Source organism: Tursiops truncatus, chromosome 18 (genome assembly GCF_011762595.2).
Source record: "Tursiops truncatus isolate mTurTru1 chromosome 18, mTurTru1.mat.Y, whole genome shotgun sequence".
NCBI classification, from domain to species: domain Eukaryota; kingdom Metazoa; phylum Chordata; class Mammalia; order Artiodactyla; family Delphinidae; genus Tursiops; species Tursiops truncatus.
The window spans coordinates 19,765,422-19,788,435 of NC_047051.1; positions in this window are offsets into that span (position 1 = coordinate 19,765,422).

Genomic DNA, 23,014 nt, shown 5'->3' on the forward strand with positions numbered 1-23,014 from the left:
GCTCTTCTAGGCTGGAGCATCCCCTGCTCCATCTTTCTACGTCAGCTTCAGGAAAGGAAAGAGAATTTTGCACGCATCCCTCCACTCCCAACCAAGGGTATTATAACCTCTCATACCTGCCCCCAATAGAAGGCATCCTGTTTCCTTTTTCCCTCTGTTTCTATTCTATACATGATATGCAGCTATGTCCTTCTACAAACAGAGTTCCCTTGAGGGTTAGAGTAGGAAGAGAGATTTGTGTGGTTGTCAAGAGGACTAGAAATTCTTCAGTTGGTGATAACATTCGCTGGAAATAACCACGGCAGAAAAGAAAACTGGGTAATTGTAAATTGACATTCTCTCATGGAGGTCTTTCTGGGTATAGCTATCCATAAAGCTTCTGTTCTTCCTCAGTCTCTTGTGAGAATGAAACATTCAAACAATACTCAGGGGTGGGTATATTCATCAACTGAACGTTGACATAGACATAAGTTAAACTAGAAAATCCTCTTTTTGTTGTTTCATTTTATTTTAAATTTCAACACTTGTTTTGCAAAAACATCCTTGAATGTATTGCTCTATTTTCCCATCTTAGTGTATAGAATATAAAAAGAAAATGGCATGCTTTTTGTTATGGGAGATCTTTCTGGTCCCTGGGTTGTTCAGACCTTCAGTCATTACTCTTCTCTGTGCTCAATCCCAGACAAGTAGAGAAGGCTATATGTAACCTGTATGACTCCTACACTTTTCCCAGAATACCTATTTGTATTACATCCCTCTGGTGAGATTGCTCTGCAAGAGAAGTGCACAAGGAATTCCAACTTATCAAGATTTTATTTTGCAACCGGACCTCTCCAAACTGCAAATAATGATATTTGATTTAAGGAACACAACTGCATATACCTAATGTCTTTTTTTAATCCTTTTTAAAGGTGCCTAAACAGAAATATTTCAGTAAATTATTTCCAAACTGTTTTAGTACCAAATCAATATAGTGCAATTCTAGGGCAGGCTTGCTTTTTCAACTTGTCTCCATGCTTCCAGAAATTCTCTCCTGATTTAGGATTGGTAAATAAAATTCAAGATGATGGATGTCCTAGCTATCCAATTAAAGTGACAGGGAGAACACAGAATTTACTCCTGGAGGTCTTATTTTAGCGTCTGTCGTCTACAAACAAACAGTTTAGAACTACTGCCCACTCAGTGGAGACATTTCATTTACAATATCACTTCCTGTTTTTGATGGTAGTGTTTGTGCTGCTTTCACAATCTAAACACCTTAAAATAACACACCGATGAGTCAGAAGTCAAAGTTGAAACAGAATGAGCCTAGGTACCATTTGTCCTTTCCCTCTTTCTAGCCACTATTCGTCCCCATCACTTCCCCCTTGAGCGCATCTCGTTCTCTGCTTTCATCATCCTACAATAGCACCACCCACTTCTCACTGCCTCCTGCTTCCCAACCCATCCCTTACAGACTACACCAGACCAGGAGGTTCCTAAAGTTCCTTCTTTTTGTTTTAAAACCTCTTTATTGGGAATGTAAATTGGTACAGCCACTATGGAGAACAGCATGGAGGTTCCTTAAAAAACTAAAAGTACAGCTACCATATGATCCAGCAATCCCACTTCAGGACATCTATCCAGAGAAAAACATGGTTTGAAAGGATACATGCACCCCAATGTTCATTGCAGCACTGTTTACAATAGCCAGGACATGGAAGCAACCTAAATGTACATCGACAGAGGAATGGATAAAGAAGATGTGGTACATAGATACAATGGAATATTACTCAGCCAATAAAAAGAATGAACTAATGCCACCTGCAGCAACATGGATGGACCTGGAGATTATCATACTAAGTGAAGTAAGTCAGACAAAGAAAGACAAATATCATATGATATCACTTATATGCAGAATCTAAAAAAAAAATGATAAAAAAGAACTTATTTACAAAACAGAAACAGATTCACAGACTTAGAGAATGAATTTATGGTTACCAGGGGGGACGCGTTGGTGGGGGGGGTAGATTGGGAGTTTGGGATTGACATGTACACACAGCTATATTTAAAATAGATAACCAACAAGGACCAAAAAAAATAAAAATAAATAAAATTAAAAAAACCCCAATTCTGTCAAATGCTTAGAAGGAAAAAAAAACAAAATCTCTGTATTGAGATATGATTGACACAGCAAAAACTATACATATTTAATGCACAAAACTCAATGTGTTGGGGAGTAAGTATACATCTGTGAAACTATCACCACCATCAAGGCTGGAATCATATGCGTCACCTTGCAAAGTTTTCTCCTACCCACTTCATTATTATCATCATTATTATTTTATATGTGTGGTAAGAACACTTAACATAAGATCTACCTCTCAGCAAACTTTAGCTATACAATACACTATCATTAGCTATAGGCACTATGCTATATAGATCTCCAAAACTTATTTGTCTTACATAACTGAAACTTTGTTCCCTTGAAACATCACCTCCCCATTTTCCCCTCCCCCCAGCCCCTGGTAATCACCCTTCTGCTCTCTGCTTCTATGAGTTTGACTATTTCATATTCCATGTATAAGTGAGATTGTACAGTATATGTCTTCCTGTGTCTGGCTTATTGCATTTAGCATGATACACTGCATCCATGTTGTCAAAATGGCAGGATTTCCCCCTTTTTTTTTTAAGGCTGAATAAAATTCTAAGAGAACATACCATATTCTCTCCATCCATTCATCTGTTGATGGACATTTGGGTTGTTTCCATATCTTAGCTACTGTGAATATGCTGCAATAAACATGGAAGTACAGATATCTCTTCAAGATACTAATTTCTTTGTTTGTTTGTTTGGTTTTCTGTTTTAATTTTTATTTTATATTGGAGTATAGTTGATTAACAATGTTGTGTTAGTTTCAGGTGTACCGCAAAGTGATTCAATTATACATATACATGCATCTATTCTTTTTCAAATTCTTTTCCCATTTAGGTTTATTACATAATATTGAACAGAGTTCCCTGTACTATACGGTAGGTCCTTTTTGGTTATCTATTTAAAATATAGCAGTGTGTACATGTCAATCCCAAACTCCCAAATCTGAGATACTAATTTCAATTCTTTTGCATAAATACCCAGAAGTGGGATTGCTGGATCATATGGTAGTTCTAGTATTAATTGTTTTGAGGATCTTCCACACTGTTTCCCATAATGGCCATACCAATTTGTACTCCCACCGTGTACCAAGGTTTCCTTTTCTCCACATTTTCTCCAACGCTTGTTATTTTTTAAATATTAGGCATCCTAACAGGTGTAGGTGATATCTCATTGTGGTTTTGCTTTGCATTTCCCTTATGATTAGTGACACTGAACACCTTCTCATATACCTCTTGGCCATTTGTATGTCTTCTTTGGAAAAATGTCTATCAGGTCATTTGCCCATTTTTAGTTACTTGATTTTTTGCTATTGAGTTATAGAAGTTTCTTATATATTTTGAATAGTAACCCCTTATCAAATATATGATTTACAAATATCTTCTCCCATTCCTTTTTTTTTCCTTGCTGTGCAGAAGATTTTTAGTTTGATGTACACTCACTCATTTACTTTTGCTTTTGTTGCCTGTGCTTTTGATGTTGTATCTGAAAAATCCTTGCCAACATCAAGAATCTTCCTCCCTGTTTATTCTACGATGTTTATGGTTTTACATCTTATGTTTAAGTTTTTAATCCATTTTGAGTTGGATATGAATTTTAGGATTATTTTTTCTATTTCTGTGAAAAATGCCATTGGAATTTTGATAGGAGTTGCACTGAATCAGTAATCACTTTGGGTACTATGAACATGCTTAACAATATTAATTCTTCTAATTCATGAGCACAGGGAACTCTTTCCATTTATTTGTGCACTAGAAGTGCTAATTAATGCAGCCAGATGAGATAAAAAGTAAATAAATAAAAGGTATACAGATTGGAAATCAAGAAATAAAACTGTCTTTGTTTGCAGAGGAAATGATTGTCTATGTACAGTATCTGAAAGAATTAACAAAAAAAGAAATCCTGGAACTAACAACGAGTATAGTAACTTTGCAGGATATAAGGATAATACACAAAATGCAATTTCTGTCCTATAAACCAGCAAAGAGCAATTGGAATTTGAAGTTAACACACAAAACCATTTACATTAGTACCAAAACCAAAACAAAAAACTTTGGTACAAACCTAACAAAATATGTACAAAATCTATATGGGAGAGCTATGAAAACTGATGAAAGAAATCAAAGATCCAAATAAGTGGACAGATATTCCATGTTCATGGATATGAAGATTCAATATTTTTAAGATGTTTTTCCCAAATTGATCTATAGATTCAATACAACCTCAATCAAAACCTAATCAAGTTATTTGGTGAATACTAACAAACTGACTCTAAAGTTTATATGGAAGAGCAAAACCCTCAGAAACCAATATGATATTAAAGAGAAGCAAAGTCAGAGGATTGACACTGTATGACTTCAAGACTTACTATAAAGTTCCAGCGATCAGGACAGTATGGTCTTGGTGAAAGAATAGATAGATCAATAGAACAGAACAGAAAACCCTGAAATAAACCCCCATATATTTAATCAACTGACCTTTAACAAAGGAGCAAAGGCAATTCAATGGAGAAAGGATAGTCTTTCCTACAAATGGTGCTGAAACAACTGGACAACCACACGCAAAAAGAAATTTTTTTAATTTATAAAAATTAACTCAAAATTAATCATAGGCCTAAAAGTTAAAACTATAAAACATCTAGAAGATAGCATAGCAGACAATCTAGGTTACCTTGGGTTTGGCAATAAGTTTTTAGATACAACACAAAAAGCATGATCCCTGAAAGAAGAAAACTGATAACCTGGGCTTCATTAAATTTTAAAATTTCTGCTCTGGTTAAAGTGACTGTTAAGGGAATGAAGAAATAAACATAAACTGAGAGAAAATATTAGCAAAACACTTTGTATATTATCAAAAATATACAAAAAACAGTTAAAACTCAACAATAAAAAAATCCAATTTAAAAATGGACCAGGGATATGAACAGACCCCTCACCAAAGAAGATATAGAGAAGGGAAGTAAGCATATGAAAAGACACTTCACACCACATGTCATTAGGGAATTGAAAGTTAAAGTAATAATAGGATACCACAACACAACTATTAGAATGGCTAAAATACAAAACACTGACAACACCAAATGCTGGTGAGGATGTGGAACAACAGGAACTTTCACTCATTGCTCATAGGGTTGCAAAATGGTACAACCAGTTTGAAAGATGGTTTGGCAGATCTTACAAAGGTAAACATAATCTTAGATACAGCAATTGTGCTTCTAGGTATTTAAGCAATTGAGTTGAAAACATATGTCCCCATAAAAAGGTGCACATGAATGTTTATAACAGATTTTTAATTGTCCCCAAATTGGAAGCAACCAAGATGTCCTTCAATAGGTGAAAGGATAAACTGAGGTATATCCATAGATCACAATAAAAAGAAATGAGATCTCAAGTCACAGAAAGACATCAAGGAATCTCAAATGCATATTGCTAAGTGAGAGAAGTCTTTCTGAAAAGACTACATATGTATGATCCCAAATATGTGACGTTCCAGAAAAGCAAAGCTATAGAGACAGTAAAAAGATAAGTAGTAGCCAGGGATTTGGAGCCAGAAGGCATGAACCGGGGAGCACCAGGGCTCTTAGGGCAGTGAAACTATTCTGTACAGTACATGACAGTATGCATTTGTCAAAACTCATAGAACTATACACCATAGTGGTCCCTAATGTAAAGAGTTTAGTTACTTTATCAACATTGTTATATATTTGTTGTAATTAAAGAACCAATCAGGCTGTTCACAATAGAGGGAAATGTGGGTGGGTTGTGGGCATGGGGGGAAGGGAGAGACAGGGTATATGGAAAGTCTATGTACTTTCTGCTTAACTTTCCTGTAAATCTAAAACTGTTCTAAAAAATAAAGCGCATTAATTTAAAAGATGGGGGTGTTCAGAAAAGTTTGTCTTCTCCAACCTGTGGACTGGGAGAAAATATTTGCAAATGATGCCACCGACAAGAGCTTAATTTCCCAAATATGCAAACAGCTCATACAACTCAACAACAACAGCAAAGAAACAAACAACCCAATTGAAAAGTGGGCAGAAGACGTAAACAGACATTTCTCCCAAGAAGACATACAGATGGCCAACAGGCACATGAAAAGATGCTCGACATCGCTAATCATTAGAGAAATGCAAATCAAAACTACTATGAGGTATCACCTCACACCAGTCAGAATGGCCATCATTAAAAGGTCTACAAATAACAAATGCTGGAGAGGGTGTGGAGAAAAGGGAACCCTCTTACACTGTTGGTGGGAATGTAAACTGGTGCAGCCACTATGGAAAACAGTATGGAGGTTCCTCAAAAAAACTAAAAATAGAGTTGCCATATGAACCAGCAATCCCACTCCTGGGGATATACCCAGACAAACTATAATTCGAAAAGATACGTGCACCTCTGTGTTCATAGCAGCACTATTTACAATAGCCAAGACATGGAAATAACCTAAATGTACATTGATAGATGAATGGATAAAGAAGATGTGGTATATACATACAATGGAATATTACTCAGCCGTCAAAAATGAAATAATGCCATTTGCAGCAACATGGATGGACCTAGAGATTATCACAGTAAGCAAAGTAAGTCAGAAAGAGAAAGACAAATACCATATGATATCATTTATATGTGGAATCTAAAATACGATACAAATCAACGTGTCTACGAAACAAAAAACAGACTCACAGACATAGAGAAGAGACTTGCCAAGGGGGAAGGAGGGTGGTGGAGGGAAGGAATGGGAGTTTCTGATTAGCAGAGACAAACGATTATATATAAGATGGATAAACAACAAGGTCCCACTGGATAGCATAGGGAACTATATTCAATATCCTGTGACAAACCATAATGGAAAAGAATATGAAAGAGAATATATATATATATATATATATATATATATATATATATATATCTGAGTCACTTTGCTGTACAGAAGAAATTAACACAACATTGTAAATCAACTATACTTCAATAAAACTAAAAGAAAAAAGAAAATGTTGTCTTCTCCTTGTTGTGGCCCACATAGTTGCCTTGCATATTCAATGTGGCAGTTGTCACAGCCCAAGTCAGGGTGATAGGCTGTATAATACTGTGAGTTTTGTTTACTTTTGCCTCCCTATAAAACAATGTGACTGAGGACAACTTGTAACTAATAGTTGATGCATTAATCCTGAAGTATCATAAGAAGATAGAATAGTGAATGAGGAATATAAAAAAGGGAATTACAAGAATCACATAGTTCTAATGAATCTCAACGTTTACACAGATGTGACACAGCTATAGAAAGATGTAAAAATTCTGTGCACAGCACATCAGTATAAGCCATTCATTAAGGACTGCTGTGTAGTAAAATCGTGTGTGACCAATATCAAGTGAATTGGCCTTAACTCACCTCTTCCCTCATGCACTGAGCTGTAGTGCACAGCACTGAGAGGCCCTCATCTAGACCCATGAAATCATCTCCTACCTCTGATTTAGAGATTCCTAAAGTCCCACTATGTCATTGCCCATCTTGTAAAGATACCATTGGCACCCCGCTACCTACAGAAAGAAGACCAAATGTCTCAGTGTAAGTACTGACAATATATTTACAGAATAAAGAAGAAAAGCTTGTGAAGGAAGCCCATAGAGGTTGGAGTGGGCAGAGAAGCCAAATTTCAATATTACAGTGAAGTAGGTCACTTTAAGGAGGTGAAAGTTTAGCCAAAGTATGAGGAGTAGTTAAATACTCGAAGAGATCAAAATAAGCACCCCTGATATGTGCAAAGGCCCTGAGGCTGAAAAGATCTAAGTGTTTCTTTGAAGAAGAGAAAGGTGGACAACGTGACTTACATTCATATACTTCAAATTATTTTCTATTTAATGTACATAGTTGATTTTTACATCATGTGATATCTTTGCTTATGTGAATTCCTCAGCCTAGAATTGTTCTTATTATATATTTATTTAAGTTTATTCTTTAAGAACCAACTCAAATGTCACTCCACAGCATTTCTTTTATATGGTTTTGCTCTCCCAGTTAAAATTATCGACTATCATCCTTTTATTATAATTACCTATTTGTATGTTTTCTTTCTTCAATGTGCAAATGACACGTAGGATTGAATAAAAAAAAAACTTATTGGATTTAATTGAATGTTCTGCTCTTACTGATTGATTATAGTCAGAAAACTTTCACAGGAACCAAAGGATCAGAAGAGATGCCATCTTTTTCTTCTTTGTTAGCAACAATAGCATGACTAATTTATCAAGAATTTCAAGAACCAGAGAGCTGCTGTACAACATTGTACCTATGGTCAACAATATTGTATCATACAGTAAAAAATGTGTTAAGAGGATAGATCTCATGTTAAGTGTTTCTACCACAATAAAGATTTTTTTTAAAAAAATTGCAGGACATGTATTATAATATAAGCAAAAGTATATAACTTCTCAGCAATACACACACAAATAAAAGAATTTTCAAAACAAAATGGTATCCTGTCGATAGTCTCCACTAAAGTATATTTCAACTTCCTACTAAAATACTAATATAGAGTAAAAAAAATGGAAACTCATAACACTACCAAATATTGCACTGAAAGCTATAGAATTTAGGAGGTCTTGGCATTAATCTTAAGGTAGATGGCCATTGGACTCAGAAAATCCTATCTACTTTTCAGTTCATGGGAGACCTAGAATTGGATTGTTGAAACAGAATCTGCTGTACAAAAGTTAGGAAGACTTTGTACCTCCACAGTCTGGAAAACTGGAATGGCATCCCTCCTCCCTTCTGGGAACTTCAGTGGAAGGTGGGAAAAATACTCCCTACCTTTCTCATCCCACCCTATTCCTACTGTCATCATTCTTTGAAACTGAGTGCATAGTGAAATATATATATAGTTTTCGAAGTTTGAAGAAAAATAATAAAATTAAAATAAATACCACCATCCAGCCTAGACATCAAGTCCAAGATGCAGAGACTCATGCACTCACCTTCTCTACTCTCTCTGCAAAGGACGAGGAATCTCTCTTGCCTGGGAAGCAGGGGTGGGGAAGCTTAGGCCCTTGTGAATGGTTGGTTGGGGGGTGCTCCATAGAATCTGACTAACTCTGAGTCAGATCTGACCCTCTGTGCTCCAGGGACAGAGGGTCTGGAAGCCCGGGAAAGTCTTCAGAGCTTTCCAAGTCTGTGGTTTTCTTTTATTCCACGCACAATACTGAGCTACGTAAAGCAGGTATTATCATATTCATTTTAAAAATAATGAAAATTAAGGAAAGAGAGATTAACTCTTGGGGTATAATAGATACGTGTTTGCTAAATGAATTCATGACGGATGGCTGTAGTTCACATTACAATTTTGTAGCAAAGGATGTTGGGGATCCTTCATCAAATGGTACCTAGTTATAGCTACCCTAGGAATGACTGTGTGTTGCTATATGTACCTTCATAAACAGTAGCCACAATTGGTCTTCCATTTTGTGCAAAAACCAGTCTTAGAAAGGTGGACAGTTAAAATAACTTTATACAGAAGGGTTAATTTTTTTCCCTCTTTTGTAACTATGATAAAACTCACATATTTGGTAGTCAAATAATACTATTCCATTATTAAAGTTTTATGAAATTCATTTTTCTAGGTTGACTTTTAAACTTTTCTAGTCTTGCACTCTCATATGCTATCTTTTATGAAGCAGCTTATGTCATTATTTTGTTTTGCCAGGAAGTGACATTTACCAAAGATGAGGAACAGAGATACTCAGGGCTTATGATGCTAAAGAAACTGTTAAGTATTTCTAAAGCCTGGCTCTAGAAAGATATCCACATAATTTTTAAAATTTATTTTAAAGTAAAAGAAACAATCACCCTATAAAGATTGGTAATTGATGTGGCAGTACATTTTAGAGGTCTCATCAATGACAAAGAGAAACTTCACTGCAAAGCTCATTATTCATTCTTACCCAACATAAGGGATATTAATTTTAATTGTTAACAAAAACCCTAGAATTTACTCAGCTCTGTAATGTTCAAGCCTTTCAGGGTGTCAGTTCTGTGGAGAAGATATGCACATGTAGATAACAATACAAGCATTATTGTGTAATTAAGTGCTGAAGTTAAGAGATACACTCTGAATATTACACTAATCAGGGAAACGATCATTGAGTGGAGAAAAGGCTAAAGAAGTAAAGCTTTAACTGATCCTTAAAGGATGGAAATGATTTGAATAGATGGGTGGGTAAGGGAGGCCTTGACAGTTTGGAAGAACAGCTTAAGTGAATATGAGCATATCAGAGCCAGGTTATGTGAAGGAAAATAAAATACAGTGACAGGCTAATTCAATTAAGTCATACATTTAGACTAACAGGATCTCCAAGTTAGAAGAGATGAGCTTTCTTCCAGCTCAATCCTTAACTATGCTCATTAATCACCTCTACAGCACCCTTAGCAAATGGTCGCCCAACCTTTGCTTTGATACCTTCACTATCACTCCTCCTATTGCACTGGTGAATGGCTCTAGACATGACCAGATTGATCTTTGCATGAGGCCCATATCTGACCCCTGTGATTTTTACTCATTAGTTCTTATTCTGCTCTCCAGAAATGTCTTTGGAGAAATGCCAATCAGCCCTTCAAATGCTGTAGTCCGAATATCTAGTTGTGTCGCTGCGACTTTTTCTATAACTACGGGCAATTAAGTATCAGGGAGAGTGACGTGGAGCTGACCTTCAAGTCACTGTGAAGACAACAGCGTATGCCTCAGGGGGAAGGAAACTCGAAGGACCAGAGATTAATATGTCCTTGATTGATGGTACAACTATATGCCAAGCAAATGATGAGAAAGTATTCCAAAATAAACTAAGTGTCTGCTATCACTTCCATGAAAGAGACGAAAGGAAGTAATTTAAACAAATACTCTAGGTAAGAACTCGAAGCATTCTGAAATGTTTTTTCCTCCTCCATTCCCTTCCCCTTCTGTTTATTTACAGAGAGGGCTTAGAAATCGCTAAATTCTCCACCCATAGAATAAAAACACCAGTTGCAAGTGAACAAGGCTCTGATCTTCAGTTCTCAATTAATACAGTTTCACTGGACCAGTGAACTCTACAGCTATTCCAAATCCTCCTCTGTCAGTAATTTTCACCTTCGTTTCATGAACCTTGCCAATAACTGCTGACACGTAACAAAATTGATTTAGATGGCTTACATTTTCCCCTCCTCTCTGCAAGTGTTCCTCCAGTGGAGATGCCAATGAACTGGACTATGGGCAGAAGGAAGACAGCCGGAAGGTGAGGGACAGAAGGAAAGGAAGGAAAAGGAGGTCAAACAAAGTCAAGCTTGTGGCTCGTTGGATCTGTGTGGTCATTTCTAGTATCTACCCAGTCCCCAGCCCCTTTCATCCTTTGCCAAAGTCTCAGGGATTCTGCATGTGCCGGCCATCCTCACTGCTGCAGTGAAACCACATGGATGTGAAGTCAACGTCAAGGCCTTTAGTGTATGCAAAACTAGACACTAGACTAAAAGCTGTTTTCTATATATACAGACCTCAGGGCTTAAAAACATCCAGGCTTCAGACTATTGATTTCATTTAAAGATCCGTAAGAATATATAACACAAATTCCTCTGGCTACATAAAGTCACTTTAATAGTAAGAACTCAAATGTTGCTGGGACACTACCTCTTACCAATGTCGGATTCCAAGGGATGTTTCCTGTATACTTGGGAACTAGTTTACTTCCATTTCTGCTGCCTCACTGGCCACAGTGGTCCATTTCCCTGCATCTTTGCAGCTTATCCAGCAGAAAGTCCCTTCATATACCTCCATCTCTTTAGTAGAAAAGCGTATTAACACTCAGACATGGGTGCAGTGAGAAAAGAGATAAAGTTGATCGTCAGAAACCAAGCTGTCGTCAGATCAATACACCCAAATGATAACTAAGGCTTTTATTAGTTCCCTGTTGCCACTCTTACACATTACCACGAACTTAGTAGCTTAAAACAACACCAATGCTTTGTGATAGTTCTGGAGGTCAGAATGCTGAGTTGAGTCTTCAAAGGCTAAAATCAAGGTGTCAGCTGGGCTGGTTCATTCCTTCTGGAGGCTCCAGGGGAGAACCTGTTCTTTGCCCCTTCTGGTTTCTAAGGCTGTCCACATTCCTTGGCTTGTGGCAGCATTACTTCAATATCTGCTTCTGTCATCCCAATGCTTTTTCCTCGTCTGTAGTCAAATCTGCCTCTGCCTCACTTTTGTAAGGACCCAGGTGATTAGGACTCACCCGGATAACCAGAATAATCTCATCACCAGATCCTTAATTTAATCACATCTGCAAAGGCCTTTTTGCCACATAAGCTAACATTCACAGGTTCTAGGAACTAAAGTCTGGAGATCTTGGAGAACCATTATTCATTCTGCCACAGCTCTGTGACTAGATCAGGCTTAAAGTACTGGGTTTTCCTTCAGGATTAGTTTGATGCCAAGGTCTCGAACACCACTAGTGGACAGAGACTTGACCTCAACTGACGGCCTGCCCTACTGACTTTGGCCAGACATTTTCTCAGATATTTCCTCACTTGACCCAAACCTATAAGTGATATTATTATCCCACTTTGCAGATGAAGAAACATACTCCTCAGAGAGATGGAAATGCTTTGCTCAAGTGAACTCAACTCGTAAGGGATAAAACCAGCCTTGGAATTCAGAGCCTGCTTTTCTCATCAGCCTAAAACTCCCCTACGAATCTTACAAAGATTACAACCCGAACTAACCTCCGTCTCCCCCAGCCTATTTCCACCCTGGCTGGAGAAACCTCTAGCCTTGCTTTTCCTCATGTTGCTATCCCCTACACTGAGGAGTCTGGCTCCGGTTCAAAATCCTATGTGTGCTTTTTCAGGCCTGATCCCAGGCGATTACAAGGCACTGCGTGGCTGGCCTCATGGGGGAAAGGCTACCCTCCCCACACTGGGTGCACCGCCTCTAACCCACCCCTCCCTTGGGCAGCCACACTCGTAGGCATATCTGCATTCCCAGCCTAGGTGCCTTCATTCAGAGACCTCATTACTGGGGGGCCTTGACTGAAGCATTTTTCTCTGTTTTGACTCAGTACCTTTCCAGTCTCAGCCCTCCCCACCCCATGAGTCCATAAAGCGCCCGATACCTTTGGTTTGGGGCTTTTTGATTCTCCCTGTCTGTACTGCATTCACTTGACCCTCACTCAGTGCCATTCCATGGAACATTGAGGAACTGGGGACGCATTTTGCCTCCTGCTTGCACTGTTGCGGTAAGTGAATAAAGGCTTGATCATTATTCTTGACGTAGCCGTTTCTCTAACTGACCACTTCAACACCTGACTGTTCAACCTATACCTGCCTGTCCTGCCCTCTCTCTCTCCATATAGTCAATGCCTACTCACTTTTCAAATCCCAATCTGATTTCCAGCCGATGTTTCCCATCTTCACAGCCCTCTTTTACTTATGGTTTGCTCCCCATAGTTTATTGCTCACTTGTCTGCTGGTGTCTGTTGTTTCTCTTTTGTGAAACCTAGTATTGCTTCCCTAATGGGTTCTTCTCTAATGTAAGTATACATTATCACGTGTCTTTAATACTAAATAAATACTTGACTATATAGCCAATTTATAAGCATCATTTAGAAAAAGATTAACAGATTGTAGTATCATTAACTCCCTTTAGAATATAGACTCACTCTAATCATCGTGTAGGGGTCATTTATGGAGCTACTGAAGACAAGACAAAACTATCAATCAAGACATAGTTCTCTTCTCCCCAAGTTCCCATTAGGATGTTACCAGTTCACTTTAGGAGAAACTTTTTTTGTTTTAGTTTTTCCTAAGGCACTTACTTGATGGATATATGCCGTAACAGGATATTAAATGCCTGAGAGAAAAAGATTCACAAGCTCACAAGGGAAGAAAAGCTCTTACCAGATGAAAACCTGGAGCTGGTATTTGAAATTGTTAGAGATTTGATGTATTGATTAAGGATTAATACAGTCTCCAGAGGACTCATTTATTTCTATGTGTGTGTACAGATATAGACATGGATATACATATATGTGTAGCTATGTATTTGATCCTTGCCCAGTGCCTGCCTTTCTATGGGGGAAAATGCAATATAAGGGAGCTGGAACCTCATTTTGTCTCATTTGTCATATATGTATATACATACCTATTTAGTAAATAAATGTTCCAAATTCTTCTAATATTATTTGTATCCTGAAATACTTGAGTAATAATTATTCATGTTCACCTTTTTCCTCGAAAATCTGACATAATGATTTTCAAAGTTTCAAAATGACTTCACCTATACAAGCTTTGTTAATGCCCCTATTCTAGACCTTGATGCTGAACAGACATTTCATACCCAAAGTTCGATGGTCTGGAGCCTCTGGTGTGGGTGAAGTGAATGAGATTATTATTCCCATTTTCCAAATGAAGTCAGTGAGGTTCTGAACATTGAATGGATTTGCCCAGAGGGGTATAGCCAGTAAGTACCCTCTCAACTATCATTGGATCCCTATATCCCTGACTCCTAATTCAAAGGACTAATTCTGAGACAGAAAATAAGATAATTACAAAAACAAGTAATCTAACATATAATCTAACATATAATCTAAGTGTCAATTTCTTACCAAAAAAGGGAAGTTGTTTTGTAGAACATAACTTAAATAACAATCTTAACCCAAAGATGAGCTATCTGATGAATCTGTCCTTTTCTTATATTGCTTTTGAAGGCATACAAATATGACAGAGATTAATCTTTTTAATAATCTCTGTAGCAATGTTTGTCAAAATTGAAATGTTTCATTCGATTACTTTTTAAAATGGAGCAAAAGCTCTTATTTTCTTTTCTACTATCTTCATCTTTTAGCTTATCAATAGCTCCCTTTAGATTACAGACCCTTCTACCCCCTGCCTTCAAGAAAAATAATTTGAGATGCAAAGTAAATTCATCGAGCCCAATAATCTTTTTTTTTTTTTTTTTGGCTGCGCCGCGCAACATGCAGGATCTTAGTTCTCCAACCAGGGATAGAACCTGCACCCCCTGCAGGGCAAGCGCAGAGTCTTAACCATTGGACAACCAGGGAAGTCCCCAATAATCTCTTCCTGTCTTTGTTTATCCTTCCACAGAGTGATTTTTTTTTAACATCTTTATTGGAGTATAATTGCTTTACAATGGTGTGTTAGTTTCTGCTTTATAACAAAGTGAATCAGTTAAACATATACATGTGTTCCCATATCTCTTCCCTCTTGGGTCTCCCTCCCTTGACCTTCCCTATCACACCCCTCCAGGTGGTCACAAAGCACCTAGCTGATCTCCCTGTGCTATGCGGCTGCTTCCCACTAGCTATCTATTTTACATTTGGTAGTGTATATATGTCCATGTCACTCTCTCACTTTGTCCCAGCTTATCCTTCCCCCTCCCCATATCCTCAAGTCCATTCTCTAGTAGGTCTGTGTCTTTATTACCGTCTTGCCCCTAGGTTCTTCATGACCTTTTTTTTTTCTTCTTAGATTCCATATATATGTGTTAGCATACAGTATTTGTTTTTCTCTTTCTTACTTCACTCTGTATGACAGACTCTAGGTCCATCCACCTCACTACAAATAACTCAATTTCATTTCTTTTTATGGCTGAGTAATATTCCATTGTATATATGTGCCACATCTTCTTTATCCATTCATCTGTTGATGGACACTTAGGTTGCGTCCACGTCCTGGCTATTGTAAATAGAGCTGCAATGAACATTTTGGTACATGACTCTTTTTGAATTATGGTTTTCTCAGGGTATATGCCCAGTAATGGGATGGCTGGGTCATATGGTAGTTCTATTTGTAGTTTTTTAAGGAACCTCCATACTGTTCTCCATAGTGGCTGTATCAATTTACATTCCCACCAGCAGTGCAAGAGGGTTCCCTTTTCTCCACACCCTCTCCAGCATTTATTGTTTCTAGATGTTTTGATGATGGCCATTCTGCTGGGTGTGAGATGGTATCTCATTGTGGTTTTGATCTGCATTTTTCCACAGACTGAGTTTTAAACATGGAGATTTTGCTGAAAGCTCTTTGTTACCCAGGCATTTCTTCTCCAGCCACAAAAGTTGAAAATGAAAGAAAAGCATCACTGGCTTTCAGTTTCCCATAAAGCAAACAACACAACCTTGAAGTGCTTATTTCTGGTTATACAATGCAAGAAAGTAAACTTCTGTGCATCTAGGTGATTCCACAGAGACTCAAACTCACAGGTAATAGCCCTAGAAAGAATGTAGAGTCTGATAATAATGCAATCTCGACCATCTATCAAGACTGCCTATTTAACAAACGCCTTTTCCATCTACCACCTCACCTAAATGTACATGTGACAATATTGTATGTGTTTCTGCTACCTTCTTTTTTTTCTAAGACATTGTTCGGGATGCTCTGTAGAACTGCTCATGTCTCTAGGACCATGGATTGAATACTACAATTCCAGTTATCCTTGTGATCACTGAGCCTTGTTTTCTTGAGCTGTAAAATGGACCACAGCCTCCAAAGTTTATCTCTAGCATGTATGGTTAGTATTTACCTCTGCTTGGTCTGAATTTGGGGAGGAGTTTGGAACGATTTTTGTGAATCACTGTCCCTTTTATTTTGGCAACAATGGCTTACCACCCAACAATACACTTTACGTGACTGCAGATGAGACAAAATTATTATTTTCAAAGGATTTTGACTTCCATAGAACATTTATTGACTAAAATAACTTGGTGCACTAAAGATGTCAGTGCAGCCTTGGAGACAAGTTATGAATTTACTCTTAGAGCAGAGTCCATTAAATCCCCATTGACTCTATTTTGATGGTATCAGTTCTGAGAGAACCAATTCCACAGCATGGCAATTAAGTTCTCTGGATCGTGGCAGAATTGTGCCTTCATAGTTTTTGCTTGGCCTGTTTTATATGTTAAATTGCTTAAAAAGGAAGTCTCTTTGGTACCTCCGAGACTGAAGCCCTGATAAATAACATCCTGTACACACCACCTTCACCCATAATTCTGCTTCATACAGAAGAACCTTAGAGAGAGATTTAAATTAATCTAGTATTACAATATAAAAAATATTAAGAACTAAAACATTAAAGTATAACCCTAATAATTTAGAAAGCAGAGGGCCTGTTTTGTTAGAAAGAACTACAAATCAGTGAGCTCATGATATAAATATAAATGAGGATCATTTATTTTTATTATATGGTGACTAATATTGACAATATACTTTTCAGATAATAAATAGGGATGTGTTGCCAGACACTGTGCCTGCTAATACAACATCCATTCTGAAGTCCATGGGTCAAGAAGTAATTTTGACCTCCAGATCATAACTATTTAAGATAAACACATTTTCTAAGGCTCTAGTTGCCATAGATAGAGATTCCTCTGATGGATCTGGGCAAAGTCAGTTGAAAGCCTTCTGGAAAGAATTTACCATTCTAGATGCCATTAAGAACACTCATGATTCATGGGAAGAAATCAAAATATTAACATTAACAAGAAGTTTGGAAGAAGTTTATTCCAACCGTCATGGATGACCTTGAGCGGTTCAAAATTTCAGCGAAGTAAGTAATTGCAGATGTGGTGGAAATAGCAAGATAACTAGAATTAGAAGTGGAGCCTTAAGATGTGACTGAATTGCTACAATCTCATGATAAAACTTTCACTGATGAACAGTTGCTTCCTGTGGATAAGCAAAGAAAATGCTTTCAGAAATAGAGTTACAGATGTAGAAAATAAACTTATGGTTACCGGGGGTAAGGGGGGGCATAAATTAAAAGATTGGGATTGACATATACATACTACCATATATAAAATAGATAACTAATAAGGACCTACTGAATAGCACAGGGAACTCTACTCAATACTCTGTAATGGCCTATATGGGAAAAGAATCTAAAAAAGAGTGGGTATTTGTATATATATAACATTCACTTTGCTGTACACCTGAAACTAACACAACACTGTAAATCAACCCTACCCCAATAAAAATTTTTTTAAAAAAAGGAAGTGTTTTCTTGAGATAGAATCTACTCTTGGTAAAGATGCTGTGAAGACTGCTGAAATGACAACAAAGGACTTAGAATATTAACTTAGTTAATATAAACTTAGTTGATAAAGTAGCGGCAGGTTCAGTGAGGATTGGCTCCAATTTTGAAAGAAGTTCTACCTTCTCTAATGGGTAAATTGCTATCAAAAAGCATTGCACACTACAGAAAAATCATCCATGAAAAGAAGAATCAATTGATGTGGCAAGCTTCATTGTTGTCTTATTTTAAGAAATTACCAGAGCTATTCTTCAGCAACCACCACCCTGGTCAGTCACCAGCCATCAACATCGAGGCAAGACCCTCTACCAGCAAAAAGATTATGACTTGCTGAAGGCTCAGATGATGGTTAGCATTTTTCAGCAAAAAACTATTTTTAAATTAAGGTATATATATTGTTTTAGACATAATGCTATTGCACACTTGATAGACTACAATATGGTGTAAACATAACTTTCATATGCACTGGGAGACCAAAAAATTGTGTGACTTGCTTTATTGCACTGGTCTGGAACAAACCTGCAGTATCTCCCAGTGTAGTTATTCTTAATACTTTTAACTTTTATAATAGGGTTAAAAGTGATTTGTGTATCATCCTATCAGTAGTACATTATTCTATATTTGTCTATACATTTACCTTTTCCAGTGAGATTCATAGTTTCCTATGCTTTTGTATTTCTGTTTGGTATCCTTTCATTTCAATTTCAAGAACTCTCTGTAGCCCTTCTTAAAGTAGTGATGAACTCCTTAAAGTTTTTGTTTCTCTGGGAAAGTCTGTTTCTTGCCTTAATTTTTAAAAGATAGTTTTGGCTTCTATAGTGCTCTTAGTTGGCGGGGTTTTTTTTTCAGCACTTTACATACGTGTGTGTGTGTGTGTGTGTGTGTGTATATATATATATATATATATACATACATATGTATATGTATATTATCCCACTCTACCCTGGCCTGCAGGGTTTCTGCTGAGAAATTTATGGATAATTGTATAGGAGTTGCCAGGTGAGTAGCATTTCTTTTGCTACGTTAAAAATGCTTTGTCTTTTGACAATTTAATTGTAATATGTCACAGTGTAGGTCTCTTTAACCTATTTGGAGTCCTTTGGGATTCATTAATCTGATGTATCTCTCCCAGATTTGGGCAATTTTCAGCCCTTATGTCTTTAAATAATATTTCTGCCCTTTTTCTCTTCTCCTTTTGGGACCTATCATGATGTGCACTTTGATTCTGTTGATATTATTCCCCAAGTCCCATAGGCTTTCCTTGCTTTTTTTTCATTGTTTTTTTTTTTTGCTTTTCCTTTGGGTGTTTTCAGATGATCTGTTTTTGCATTTGTTGGTTCTTTCTTCTGCTTGATCAAGTCTATTGTAGAAGCTCTGTATTAAAATTTTCAGTTCAGTCACTGTATTCTTCAGCTTCAGAATTTCTATTTCATTCTTTTTTTCTGATTTTTTCCTCTTTGTTGAACTACTCATTCTGTTCATGTAGTTTTCATGACTTTGTTTAGTTGTCCGTTCTTTCGTAGCTCACTGAGTTTAAGACTGTTATTGTGAATTTTTTTGTCTGGCAGTTTTCAGATCTCCATTTCTTTAAGGTCATTACTAGAGATTTATTTCGTTCCTTTGGTGGTATTATGTTTCCCTGGTTCTTCATGGTCCTTGCAGCCTTGTGTCAGTGTCTGCACATTTGAAAAAAGTCACCTCTTCCTGTCTTTATGGGCTGGCTTTCAGCAGTCAGCCTGGCCAGAGATTCTGGGTGGGTCAGTTGGCAGGGTCTTTGGTCAGGCCAGCTGGCAGGGTCTTTGGTCAGGCCAGCTGGCAGGGTCTGTGGGCAGCCTGCTGCCATGGTCCATAGGCAGGCAAGTCTGCTGCCAGAACCTCTGAGCATGCAGTTCTGCTGCTGGGTCCTTAGGTGAGCAGACCTACTGCTGGAGGCTGCAGGCAGGTCTGCTACCAGGGCCTCAGGCCAGCTATCACAATCTGCACACTGTTGAGAGTCCTTACCCCTTTCCTTTGTCCTTAGGGGATCTAGGTGTGCCACCTTAGTGTTCTGGGTGACAATGGCCTCTCAGGTACCCAAAGTCAAGGGAAGTCCAATATTAACTCTGTTCTCTGTTTCCTGCACAGGAGAATTTGTGGCTAAGGTGACCTCTTTCAGTGTTATGCTGTGCAGCTTGGGGGAGGAGAGATGTGGGTAAAGTGAAACTGTTCTTACCCTTTTCATTTTTTAAAAATCATTTCTGCATCACTGAGGGGCTATAATCTCTCATCTGGATTTCAGAGCTCTCATGATGGTACTTGCATCTGAGAATGGGTGTTAAATTACGGTTTCTGTGGGGTATGAAGGCTAGAACCTCCTATTTATGCCAGCTTGCTGATGTCAGCCCCTTCTTCATACTTATAACACTATTACAAGTGCTATTTCTCTAATACAATAAATATTCTATTATTAATCAAAATACTTACAAGATATCAAAAAAGAAATTTTAATAAAGCCAAACTTTGAACTGCATATGCTGAGTGATATCAATGACAATATCAGCCTTCCTTACAAAACCATTTAAATGTACCACTTTTTTTTTTTTTAGTGGGGATTTCTTAATATACGGCTATTTTTTAGAGAAAGAGTTTCTATGGTATCTCTATCTCTTCTGAGAACCCTAGTAATCCAGAAAGCGCTTTGTTAATACTTGTACCTTTGACAAGAAGACAATTTTAACTGTAAGATTGCCTCTGAAGCCCAATTTAACTTGGAAAGAGTTAATTACTCTTCACCATAAGTCAAAGAGTATTGTTCAAACCCTTCTAGGTTTAAAATCAAAAAACTCGTAAAATGCAAAACTAAAACAGTCTAAAGAAAAATATTAGAAATACCAGGTGAATTACTTATGCATACTTTTGCTGAGTTTGGAGAACACTTCTAAACACTAAGGTGTTGCAATTAAATAAAGGGGGAAAAAAAGAAAGGGAGAAGATAAATCAGAAGTACCAAATGTAGTTAAGATGTCCCATAGACCCAGAAGCTCTCTGACTGTGATAAGTGGAATAATATGAAGTGAGAATAACTACATTTTTTCTTCTAAAAAGAATCAGTGATAGCAAGACATATTTTTGAGGTAGCTATATTCAGAGCATTACCTAGGACGGAGCTGAAGTTAAGAAATTAGAGATGGCTCTGTGACCAAAAGTGTTACCTTGTTCAGTCTCAGTTTAGATCTTAATCATAATCCTAGTCAATGCCACTCTTGTGGTAATGCCAAACCACAAGGAAACTTTCATATGGAATAGTTTGCTGGAGTTATTCTTAGTTGAACTACTTTTAACTGCCCAGAGGAAAGGCAAATATTTGTGTACACCCTATTCCTCCTCAAAATGCACTTCTTTCCTTTCAGTGTAGCGAAGCAGAAAGAACACTGGCTTCTCTGTGAGCTGTTTGTCTATGAGCTTCACTTTTGTTATCTGTAAAATGGAGAGAATGATTCTGTGTAGGGTTATCGTGAGGTTTAAATGAGATAATATAAATCAAGCACGTCAGATGCAGAAGATATTTAATAAATGTTAGTGTTCTATTTCCAATGGGTCTTGAGTTTAGTGAGCAATTAATTTCCTTCAAGGCGTTAGCAGATAAGAGCTACAAATTCATTTCTCAAAAGAATATTTACATTTTAACAAGAGTCTCTGAGGATTCACAAGACTTCAGGGCACCAAGAACATTTACAAAAGTGGAATTTTGGACGCTGTTCAACACATATTTATTGAGTGTCTCTTCTTTGCCAGTACTGAAAACACAAAGATCAATAATGTAGTACTTGTCCTTAATGAAGGTAGGATAGAGGAACAGGTGTTCTGATACCTCTTTCCTATTTCTCAGAGGTTAGCAAGAGGCTACCACAGGGAGAAGGATAGGAGATCAACTTTTGGTAGAAGGACTGAAGGGATTGTACTCTTAGGAGAAGGGAAGGGAAGAGAGGAGAAGAGGATTTCCTTCCAATAGACCTTTTCATTGTAGATTTTTTGGCAGGAAGATTAAATGATCTTCTGGACTCTGCCCTGATCCTATGACCATGGGTGTTTGGGCTCCTGGAAACTTTGGTGCTAGAGTTTCTAATTTATACAAGGACTATCTTCTGCATTGATGGCATCTTTGACTCTAGAAAACTGAGAAGTATGCTTCAGTTCAAACTCAAGTAAGAGAAAGCTGAGTGCTAACTCCATCGAAATAGTTTTAGCCCAAGCAAAAGATGTAAAGGGAATCTACAGGTTTCTCATTGTTCACCCTAGTTGATCGGGGTGGGAAAGGAGAGAATTTCTAGTAAAAAATTATATCTAGGAAGAAATCCTTGGCTGAAGTATACCTGGTTCTATACCTTAGAATAGTGAAAAGAAAAATGGGAAACTCCAGCAGTAGTAAACAGATACTGGCCATTGTAATTTCTTATGCTTCTGAAACAAATTGCTACAAATTTAGTGCCTAAAACATCACCAATTTATTATCCTACAGTTCTGGAGGTCAGCATCTGAAATTTGCCTCACTGGGCTGAAGATCAGGTGTACATTCCTTCCGGTTCTCATGGAGAATCTTTTGCTTTGCTTTTTTTTAGCTTCTAGAGGCCACCTGCATTGCTTGGCCCCCTTCCTCTATCTTCAAAGCCAGCAACCTAACATATTCAGATCTCTCACTTTGATGTCTGACACTATGTTCACAACCCCTTTGATGCTCACCTTCTGTCTCTTTCTTACAAGAACTGTATGATTATTTTAGATCTACTTAGATAATCAAAAATAATCACGCCATTTCATGATCCTTAACTACATCAGCAAAGTCC